The sequence below is a fragment of the Etheostoma spectabile genome, chromosome 17 (assembly GCF_008692095.1).
Source record: "Etheostoma spectabile isolate EspeVRDwgs_2016 chromosome 17, UIUC_Espe_1.0, whole genome shotgun sequence".
NCBI lineage: Eukaryota > Metazoa > Chordata > Actinopteri > Perciformes > Percidae > Etheostoma > Etheostoma spectabile.
The window spans coordinates 5,647,579-5,659,971 of NC_045749.1; positions in this window are offsets into that span (position 1 = coordinate 5,647,579).

Genomic DNA, 12,393 nt, shown 5'->3' on the forward strand with positions numbered 1-12,393 from the left:
GTATCTGCCCCCACACAGGGAGCCCTGCGTTGTTCTGCTGCTGCAAACGCTGTTGCATATTTTCTCCATATCCTCAAATGTGACACGTGTATGTTGTTACCCATAACACAGAGTAAGCCTGCTCTGAGTTTGGATTTATTTGAATACCTACATTTGCCCTACAGTCTCATATTTTGTGTCTGCAGTTCTTTATTGACAGCTGATGTTTAGTTTTATTTGTATATTTTTAAGTCTTTATTAACTCCAAAATGAGTCATTACACCACACCAGTGTGCACGTCAGGCAGAACTTAAGTCACTTTCAGTTCTTCAAAACACTTTTTGGCAACTAAATGGCCTTCTGCAGGTCATCATCAGTTGATAAAATGGAGGGTGCTAATGTTTTGTAAAAACATTATTATCTTTGACCCTAGTCTGTAATCCATAATGAATCTGGAGCAGCTGTTTAATGCCACCTTTTTCACAAAGCAAATGACTTCCAACATGGCTACTAGCAGGTGCTTTGCATCACCTAAAAGCCTCCAAAGAAGGCTTCCGTAATCAAACAGTGTGCGTGTGTGTGTGTGTGTGTGTGTGTGTTTGTGTGTTTTTCAGTGAGAAGTTTCCACTGTGTAGGTGGATGCGTGGGAGGCAGGCGGAGGAAGGGTTTCCTCTGAGGTTGGCATCCCCGAACAAAGAAAAGGACTTCCCTCTGCTTTGGTAATGACACATGCACATCACAACAACAAAAAACCTCAATTTTTCAGTTCAGGTTTGAATTAATTTAATTGATGTTAAACACCAAAGCACACGCATATGTGTCATTGCTTGTCTGTAGTCTTGCTTGTAGTAGAAGTGGGGCTGGGTGATTTGGCAAAAAATGTAATCACAATATTTTTTCCCATTTTGATCGATATTTGTCACGATATAATTGCTTGGCTAATACAGCCCATTATAAGTGCATACTGACTGAAGCCTGAAGAAACCATGGGTTTAATTACACTTTAAAATATAGTTTAACTTGCTAGCGTTGTTAACAGCAGACAAACTAACGTCAGGCTGTATGTGTGGATTCGGGCCGGAGCATTTTCACACTCGGTGTGGTCGGTGGGATGGTACCTGTTCAGGTGATGGAAAAGATTTTTTGTGTTTCCTCTCCTGGTTGGCACCAACCACTAACATATTTTGCTGACCGACTTAATCTACATCTCATCACTTGTGTGAAATCCAAATCATTTTCACACAACCAACGTCATGTAACCGTTTTTATCAACAATGTCTTCAACTTGAGAGGAAAACGCAAGTTCATGTTCATGTCAACCATCACTTTCTTTGCCTTCTGCTCCACTTACGCTCATTCCATCTCCCTTTTCTGACTTCACCTTCTTACCTACACTTAAACCTGAACCAACTCTTATCCCTATCCATGACTATGGATGGGCGCACCACGCGTTTTGACAGTAGGGAAAACACCGTTCAACGGGCAAACACACTTTGACACAACACCGGTAATAGACAAACGCACACAATAGAAAGTGGGCGTGCCCGGCGGGCCAAATAGCCAGACTCTGGCAGTTTTGTTATCAGGAAAATACGTCTGTAAGCTTATCATTGTTATCGACCTGAATTTTAGCAAGATCGAGCCTTAAATAGAAGCGATTTTTTCGGATTCCGCACAGGTGTTCATGAACACATGATGTCTTTTCATTATTATCAGCATGTTAGTATTATTTTCCCATCCTCATTGTCCCTGGTTTCAGTGGAACCTTTCAGTCCTGGTACCACACAAGGCATATACAACACATGATAATTCAAGCATACGGCGTTTACAATCTCTGCCTGCATATCTAGCATGCATAAATCTGCATCCTGAGTTCACTCTGAGGTTATAGACTGCTGTTCCATATAGGGGAGGCCAAGTCAATATGATGCTGGAGCAGAGAACATGGCCACCAAGTGGAAACAGGTGCTTTTATAGTTTCTTCAATGGTGCAAAAAGCTCAAAAATGTGTTCTGACGGAGTCTTGTCCTTCTACTTTGATTTGTTTCCACAGACAGTGAGAAAAGTTTTGACTGCTCATTTCACATGTAAGATCAGTTTCAGTTTTCCCTTTGCATTGTCACACAAGATCCTTGTGTAGTGTACTGTATATGATACACTGTCCCATTTTTGTTTGTATGATGTTTCCATTGCCGTGGAGAGAAGCACTGATTTCTGAAAGGAAGAAAATAATAACATTAACATGATTACTGGTCTTCGGATATTAATAGCTTTTCCCACACTTTATTCAAAGGACAGAACAGGCTGGTTTAATGTTAGTTAACTCGACACCTTGAAATTACACGGTTTCTTAAAATAAATATTATAAAACAAGTTTTAATTTTGATTTAAATCAAACATTAGTGGCTACTTCAAGCACAGACTTTCAAACTACAGAACAGCACTATTGATGTCAGCCAGGAAATGTACCATCACACACTGACACACACACACACACACACACACATACACACACACACACACACACACACACACACACACACACACACACACACACACACACGCAGACAAAAGACACCTGTGTTGATGGTTTACACTAGATTCACTTGCTGATAAACTTCTGTCATGCTGCAGCCAGGTGCATAATGCCACTGTGTGTATGTGTGTGCATGTATGTGTGTTACCACATCACTCACACACACGTCTCTGTGGGAAGAGACACACACCCTATGAAACACAAGACACTCCTGGGGGTTGCACAGATGAAAAGGACACATGTAGACACTTCCTCACAGCCAAATAGTGTATGTTCCCTCATGAAATCTTTATCTTAGTTTGCTCACAGACTTTATTATCTGTCTTAATTTATCTCCCTGACATGTATCCTATTAGGTATTTTGTAGTTTTAAAGCATCTAATGTGACAGTCAAAAACTGTGTTTGAGTAAAAACAAAGTTCCCAGTACATATCTGGGTTTACATGTATTTCCTCATGGGTTTGATCGGATGAGTATAAACAGTTGCAGCATGACTGGATCACTGAAAATCTGTCAAACAATATTACAGGCGTGTGGATCCATGGTGATGCTTTCATGTTGGGTTTTCTCAATGTATTCAATGATAGAAACCCTTCCATTGTAAAAGAAGGTGATATTTGCATACATGTCGACTTTCTGTTGACACTTGGTTTTACAGAAATGTGAAAAGTGTCATTGTGATTCTAACTGTGTGACTATTTGGAATTCTTAATTTTCTGCGCACTGCAGATCACTGTTGACGTAAAAGGAATGCAGACAGCTATTATCTGATATACATGGTGTCACCAGCCACTGCTTTCTCCTCTTGGAGGGTGGGATGTAATGAACTTCAGGAGGCTTCCTGGAATGAAGCGCCAAGATGTGTGAAAATCTGGGGAACTCTATTTCTTTTCACTGCTGGTAAACAAGCACTAATGGCCTTATGGTATTTTAAAGAATGCCCAATTTAGCTGAAGATACCAACACTGGGAATAAAAAACGGATAGGTCTCAGTCAGAATTTGCACATTGGGGATCAGGTTTGAGCAAGAGTGTAGAGCTGCCGAGCTTTTCAACGGCTGCAATGTCAATGTTTTTTATATGTTCCCTTTTGGTCCATTTTTGAATTCAAAATAAGGGGAAGCACTTTTAATAAACGTTTCTTTTCCTATTTTCTTTTTTCTTGTTGTAAGTCTGGTACAAAGGACCAGGACAAGGTGATGGAGCACAGGATTTATGTGAAACTAATTGTTGCCTCCTCCAACCACACTCGTCTTTACCATCATGTAACAGTGCACAATCAAAACAATCTCACACAAGTTTTTAGGCTGCACATTTTGAAATTAGGAACAAAAAAGCACCTTGTAATTTTAAGTCATGTGTGAAGAATTAGCAGTACGGCACTGCCCAACATGCCCACTATACTGTAGGTTGATGTTGAATAGCAGTGATCCAAGTTAACTTAAAACAATCAAACAACTCATGCAACTCAGCTGTTTCATCCTCAGCGGTGTGACTGATGTCTGTGTAAACGGAAATCTAATTACACAATCATAAAGATATAACGAGAGTTGTGTGGCTCTCTCCTTCTTTCGAAAGCAAAATAACATCGTATTTGTGGTGTGGTAAACACTAAGCTTATTTCAAGATCAAATATGAAATGTAGATTGAAGAAAGTGATGGAATCACATCAGTTTTTCCCTAGACATGCTCTTGAACACAGCAAATTATTCAAATGATATTTTTTAATCTGTAATCATGTTGTAAAAGTAAATGCTTAGTTTCTGTATTTGTCACTAAAGGCATACATTACACGTTTCCCTTAAAATGTCTAATATAGAGAACTGCTGTCAAGAAGGGGACACTCATGCTGTGATGCTTTTGGTTTAAGATTAGCTGTGATTACATATAGTTTAGTTTGATTGGATTTGGCTCTCTATGCCTTTCCAAACTGAAAAAACTAATGTTCGACTGAGTGGCAATGCAGGCTATCTTGATGACTTACTGACTAACTAGTTGTTTAGAGTTTTTAAAGGGGAACTATGCAGTTTTTTTGCTTAATTTACCTTAAACGAAAAGCTTCGGAGTCATTGGAATCGTCATATGACCATTACGCATGCAACATTCGGCTGATGAGTCGCTGGACTCGTCAGGAAGTATCAGGTCTCTCAATGTAACAAATTGCTTTGTGGCACCACACACATACGCCCATTCAGGAAACCTACTAACAAGGTACCAATTAAATTTTTCATACTATCATCACGGCTGAGCCGGCAAAAAAGCAACAGAAACTAAGGAAAGCATTGTCGGAGAAACAGAGAAAGAGGAAACGGCAGACTAATCGAGCGAGGAGTCAGACACAAGTAAACACAGGAGCTGCCAAATATCTTTTCTGAAGCTGTAGGGGGGGCTCTATAGAGAAACCTGCTGGCAAAACGTGAGAAAACAGTGAAGAAATGGCCAAAACTGCATGGCGCCCCTTTAAAACAGTGGCTATAACAATGTAGATGAGCCTACAAGCAGTGGATGTTCCTATAGAATGTCCATGTGGTGCCTGCATGAAGGTTTTTACTGAGATGCAGTACAATGAATACTGAGTCAACCTAAGTAAAATGTTGTATCTCCACATATGTTATGAACCACCATCAAACAGGCCCGCCTAATCTCCCGCCGGTCTTCAATGCGAGAAAAATGTGATTTGTCCGCATTAGGAGTGGTCATTTAATGCAATATGGTTTCAGTGACCGAAAAAGGTCGCTTTCGAATGTTGAGTGTAGTGTGGAAGCCTTGTGACTGAGCGTGAGGACTTCAGATTCCGCTACAGATAAGGACAGAGGGTCCAGTTTAGGATGAGAATTGCAGGCCTCCCTATCTTGGTAGGCTGAAAATAATTCTCATCAAAACAAGGCAAGGAGAAGTGGTCAAAGTGTGGCTTCAACTGTGTATGTGTGTGAGACAAATGAATTAACCAGTGCATTCAAACATGATTTCCTGTTAAATGGAGGACACAGGCATATGGATTTCATTTTTTTGGCCTTTGTTTGCAAATTAAATTTTTAGTCATCTGATGAAACACAAATATCATAGTTTGGCCTCTGATGTCTGAATAAACTGTAGAGTTGAGACGCCTCCCAGGCCTTGAAGGCCCCGTAGGCTGTCCACCCGTCCATATTCACATCAGCGCCATCCGGCTGGTGTTTGGTGTCACCGGTAGTCTACATATTCTCATCCGACTCCCGCTGCTTCTTGTTCACGTCGTAGAGGGACTCGCCATCCAGGAGCGCACGTAAACCCCTGAACTCATCACCCAGCCCCCACCACTCCCAGTCGAGAGCGTCATTCCAACATTGCAATGACTTGACTGTTTAACTCGTCATCTGAATCCCCCCAACTCCAGTCCTCGTCTTCACTGTTGGATTTGCGTAAGCTCTCAGAGTTATCATCAGACCCCCCCTGCTTCCAGTCGAGGTCTTTTCTGACGTAATCGCCTTTGTTTTCAGAGTCTTTTTCTGATCCGTTGGTGAAGACTTGACTCTTTGATGCCTTGTTGAGGTCTTTTCTGTCGGACCCGTCTTTGTTCTCTGAGTCATTGTCGGGTTCCTGCGAAGTGGATGTGTCCTTTAACTCATCATTCATATCAAAGCTGTCAGTCGACGCCTCATCATTAGACCCCCCCTGATTCCAGTCGAGGTCTTTCCTGATGTAATCGCTTTTGCTTTTTGAGTCATTTTCTGGTTCCTGCGAGCTGGATGTGTCCTTTAACTCATCATTCACATCAGAGTGGTCCGGTCCGTTGTCTATTGTAGTCGACGCCTCGTCATCAGACCCCCCCTGCTTAATCTCAAGGTCTTTTCTGATGTAATCGCCTTTGTTTTTAGAGCCCTGTTCTGATCCATTGGTGAAGACTTGACTGTTTGACGCCTCTTCAGACTTCCAGTCGAGGTCTTTACTGTCGGACCCGTCTTTGCTCTCTGAGTCATTTTCTGGTTCCTGCAAGCTGAATGTGACCTTTAACTCATCATTCATATCAGAGCGGTCCGGTCCGTTGTCTCTCGTAGTCGACGCGTCCTCATCAGAACCCCCCTGCTTCCAGTCGAGGTCTTTCCTGTCGGACCCGCCTTCGCTCTCTGAGTCATTGAATGTATCCTTTAAGTCATCCTTCATATCAGAGCGGTCCAGTTTGGGTTCCTTGTCTCTTGTAGACAAAAACTCATCAGACTCCTCTTTACTCGGAGACTCACCTTTGCTTTTGGTGCGTTTGAATTTCTTTCTGAAGAAACCCTTAATTCTCTTCCAAAGTGAGCGTTTTTTCGGGAGGGCTTCTCCAGAGCAGACCTGGGCCTGCGTGGGAAGGGCTTCTGAATCTCCGTTATCTTCTTGGCTATCCATGTTCTTCAGCTCAGTCGGTAAAATAAGTCCTTGTTGCCGACAGATGTCTCTGTGCGTCTTTGACCAACAGTTCAACAGTGTGAAATGACTAAATGTGCATGGACATCCTGTATTTAAAGACTGCTCAGAAGGACAAATTATGTCACAATGATGATTCTGATTCTGATTCTGATTCTAGTTCTCACATCAACATTCTTTTATCAGAAAACGATGTCACATGGATTCTTGAACCAAGGGAACATTTTCAGTTTTTTACTCACCAGCCACTCAGCATCTTCACCAGCAGCTATTTTATGGGAAATAACCTTTATTCGGTTTTATTTGACATCAGTTGAAAGTAATTTGGAGCGCTCGCGCGTCATTTAGCAGCCGGCACACACTCTCGGTGGCCGGAAGCGGAGCACAAAGACCAAATGTCTTCAAAGTCAAAGTGTCTTGATTAGTCTCCCTAAGGAGACAGTAGTTTGGGACACTGAGTAACTTTGCGTTACTTAGAGTTACAACAGACACACAACAACAAGCACAGGGTTAAAACAATTAAAAGACAAATGGACTGAAACATGTGGGCTGTATGTATAATATATGGACTATATGAATAACATGTGTTTAGAATAAGGGCTATATGTATAATATATGTATAATATATGGGTTGTGTATATAATATATGTACATTAAATGTATAATACATGGGCTATATGTATAATATATGGGTTATATATATAATATATGTACAATATATGTATAACACATGGGCTATATGTAGAATATATGTAGAATATATGTATAATCTATGGGTTATATATAAAATATGGATAAAATATGAGTTTTATGTTTAATATATGTATAATATACGGGTTATATGGATGTACCTGCAACTATATATACATATATATTCAGCTCAATCATTTTTCACAAAGTTAAAGTGACCCTGAATCAGTCTGAAGTACTCAGCCTCTGGGTGGTTTCACAGTGGACGTATCATGGAGTTAATCTGTCTGATGTGCATCCAGATCCAGAAGACACTTATTTACCTTAGAGGGGCGCTATACATTCAGTTTACTGGTTGTATTTTGCTATAACATGCGATAGTGATGCATTACAAGACAACGATATGTTTTCACATTTTCAAAATAGACTGATCTGTGAGACTGGCCACACTGCATGATTAGGTGGGAATCACAGCCTGTGTCTCAGAAACCACTCAAAGAAATGATGCATCTACCTCTGCAATCCAACAGACTAAAGTAGAGTTAGCAGAAACAAAGGGATTTGAGTTCCAATGAGGACATTTGTCTTGTTGAATGTACTGCTCTACATGCTTCCTTCTGATCAGGCATGTGTACACTTCAAGAATAAGCATTCCTAAAGGCAGAGTTCCTGGAGCTCGAGTTCAAACACACACATGCACACACACACACACACACACACACATAATTTGTCCACAAAAGATTGTCTGATATGCAACTAATTGAATTAAATTAAGTTTTATTTATAGTGTCAAATCAGGACACTTACAGTACAGATGCAGCATTGATCTCTGAAAATGGGAATGTGACATAATATGTCACAGCATGTTCTCAGAACAGCCTCACACACGTAATAGCGCTATACCATCATACCATGTGTGTGTACACAGAGATAATGTCCTTTGTAACTTGGGAGTGAAGGTGTGTGATTAACTGTGCCTGTGTGTGTGTGTGTTTGTGTGTGTGTGTGTGTGTGTTAAAGAGTTACAGAGTGTACAAGAGCATTTGTTGGTGATTTAGGTTGCTGTAAATTGCCACTGCACAATTCTTGCATGTTCTTGAAGCCTGTATAGGTAAAGAAAACCGCACACTTTTTCACACCTTTAAGACCATAACCTTTCCTATCTTTCTTTACCACCTTCCCTCCCACACACACACACACACACACACACACACACACACACACACACACACACACACACACACACACACACACACACACACACACACACACACACACACACACACACACCATTGCAAAGAGTTACTTTAGAGGATAAGAGAGAAAAAGAAGAATAAAGAAGAAATGGAAAACAGCTACAGTTCAAATATGAGGTAACATAGATTGAAAAAGAAAAAGAAAAGCTGTAAACAACCTTAGTATGAAAGGGATTTGTGTTTAAATATTAAAACCTCACAGGGTACAAGAAACAACAGAGATGAAAAACAAACACGGTTTGAAAAGAAACGCAAAAAGAAATAAAAGGTGTGCTGCTTGTTGTGGCAGATTTCTTTGTCTTGCATGTTGTTGTCTTTTCTCACCTGTGGTTTTATTTCCACCACAAAAATCATAACTTATCATGACTGTAGAGAGTTAGGAACTGTGCTTAGGAACAGGATGATGGTAAAGTAAGTTAAACTTTTGCAAAGAAAAATAATTTTTCTCCCTACATTTTGATGGTCATGCTCAATTACACAGATGAACAGTACATATTTACTCAATATTAATGCATGCTTTTTTGACTCTTAATACATTTGATCAATTATTCTTACATGTGTATTCTCCTGTTTTTAATATCAAAATTTTTAGAAGAGTCAATGTCCTGCATACAAAACTAAAAAAGCAAAAAGGTGCAGTATTTACGTATGAGAAAAAAGAAAAAACGTTTTCTATATTACACACAAGCTTTTTGTTTTTTGATTCAGTGTGATGCATGACTCCTGTACGCTATTTCTGTGTTATACTGCACGTTTTGATCTTTGACCTCTTGTGGCAATCATGTTGTTTATTTAGCCCCCCGTGTGTTTGCATAATTGCCCTGGAGCAGTTTGCTTTGGCTGTTGAACAGTGCCTACCTCGCCTTTTTAACAAAGCTAAGTGTGCGTGCTGGCAGGTGGGTGCAATGTTAGGTTTCATAGAGTACATTAAATATGCATGTGTCCATGTCTGTGTGTGTGTGTGTTTGAGTGTATGTGTCTGTACTGAATGTACAAAGTTTTTTCAGGGGTATGTTTGTTGTGTGTATATGTTAGTATAGTTTTGTAGAGTATTGTATTGTATTGTATTGTATTGTATTGTGTGTTTTTTTTAAAACCAGTTTTCCACTCGTCTTCTGTCTCTCAGGCTTGTAAAGGAAACCCTGAGTTCTCATTTTGAGTCAGCCCACTGTTCTCTATGGAAACTTCTCTTTCACACACACACACGCACACACACACACACACACACACACACACACACACACACACACACACACACACACACACACACACACACACACACACACACACACACACACACACACACACACACACACACACACACACACACACACACAAAGATACAGGCATGGAACATGCCGTTTACATGTGTTCATCTGTTTGGGTTTGTTACACATCTAATTATAAAAGACAAAGACCGCAGTACTGAGTTTTAAGTTTTTTGTTACAAAAATACTCATCATTGGCCGTCGACTACAGAAGCGATATGTTCAAGTGCAACTTTGTGAGGTGACATCGCCACTAGTCGCCACTAGTTTTTTGCCGTTGGCCTGGCGTGTCAGCAACTTAATGCTCAATCAGCAGACTTCATTTTGTTCTGCTCAGCTTTCCGAGAAGTGTTCGAATTACACTGTGGCTGAAGAACATGTCAGAACCATGGACAGATTCAGGAGGGGAGGCTATCACAGCCGAATACCAAATATTACAAACCTACCACGTATCAGGGAGACTGAGTACGTTTCTACACAGTTGCTGTGTCCTACCACAGGAAAATTAACTCTCTGTCCTGAAATGTTATATTTGTGGCTAACCAGAGGTGTGTTGTCAGAAAGAGCAGGGGGTGGCGGTTTGTTAAAGGGGTTAAGAGATGTGTCCTAACCACGTCACAGCGGTTTCTATATTAGCGACTCCAATGGTAAAATTATAATGGTCACTTAATCTGCTGTCTTTATTGACATACATTCATTAAATTCTTCATTGGTTTGTTAAGGTTAAACAGTCTGTCTCAATATTGTGTTGTAAATAAAATAATAGCCATTAGGCCAACCTGCTCCGCCGTCCGTGCGATATAACAGGATGTAGTATCCATAAAGAGAACCACAAAACCTCTGACCTGCTGACTTCAGGCCTGTCTCCGACCATTATGACATTTTCAAGGTGTAGTGCAAATATGACCCGCCGTGAGCACGGTGTATTTTGTTTTGAAAATTAACCAGATGTTTTCTGTGCTCGACTTCCTGTCCCACACTATCTGCCCTGTGCTGAATTGCTGCGGAGCTCTCCGCCATCTGGCAAAAGAGATGCTCTGCATGTCTGCTCCCGAGGGCTGCGGTTCGCCGGAGCTGGGACGGAGTTGGTACACAGCCGTTCCGCAGCCGTTCCGCAGTCAGTGGATATACACATTTTGACTTTAATGGAAACCTATTAACTCAGCCGCCGTTTCGGAGCGCATCCGCAGTTGGTGGAAATCAGGGGTCAGGTAGAAGTATACAGTAGATACTACGGTTTAAAAAGACTTCTGTAGAAGTTGAAATATCAACTGAAATGTAAAATTACTGGTTTCAAAACTATTTAAAGTATAAAAGTAAAAATAATGTAAGGGGAAAAAAATGCCATTTAGGACAAAAGCTTAAGCTGCGCCTCAGGAGCAGGTTCACTACCCCACCTCCCTAAAAGATATTTTTCTAAAGGCCATAATGTCTTTAATGTTATATTAATATGTTAATGCATTGCACCTGTTTCAGCTGCATTTATGCCCAGTGAAAATGAACGCATTTTAGTACAATGTAAATACATTAAAGAAGCATATGTGTGTACTACTGAGCATTAACATTTGTTTCATGGAGCGGAAGATATGATGACTGGCCTATAAGTATGGTAATGGTGAAAAAGTCAAACTTGTTATCAGTAGCCTTTATTGGAATGCAAATGTACATCCAAGCTTAGCTGCAGGAATCTGTGAGTGCAACGGATTCACTCTACCTGGATGGCGCGATTTATCTGAAGAGATCTTTGTTTTGTTTTTTCGAACGATGACAAGCCGGAATGAAAACAAGCCGAACTGAATAGGAGCAACGAGGCTATTTTCATAATGTAAGGAGCATAAAATACAGATAATTGCGTGAAAATTAAGGAGTAGAAATAAAAAGTCTGCTGTAAAATAATTATTCCAGTAAAGAATAGATATCCAACATTTCTACTTAAGTAAGGTAACGAAGTATTTGTACTTCGTTACTTGACTCCTCTGCATGTTATTACATGTAAAGAACAGTAGATGGCAGTGTACTCGCTATTGATCATAAAGAGGCTAGGCTATGAGTAAGAAAGAAATAAGGGAAAATGATGATTCAATTTAAAGAAAGTGGTTTGAAATGTTTCAGTACTTTATTTAGAGTTATTAACTTTAGCAAGAAGCTACTGAATGTTATGTAGCTAGGAGAACCGTATTTATAACAACACTTCTCAGCTGATTTGAGAAAGCCAAGTAATAAGAACTAACTGAGTAAAACATTAACAAGCGGTAGCTATTTATCATTACAGCATTCGG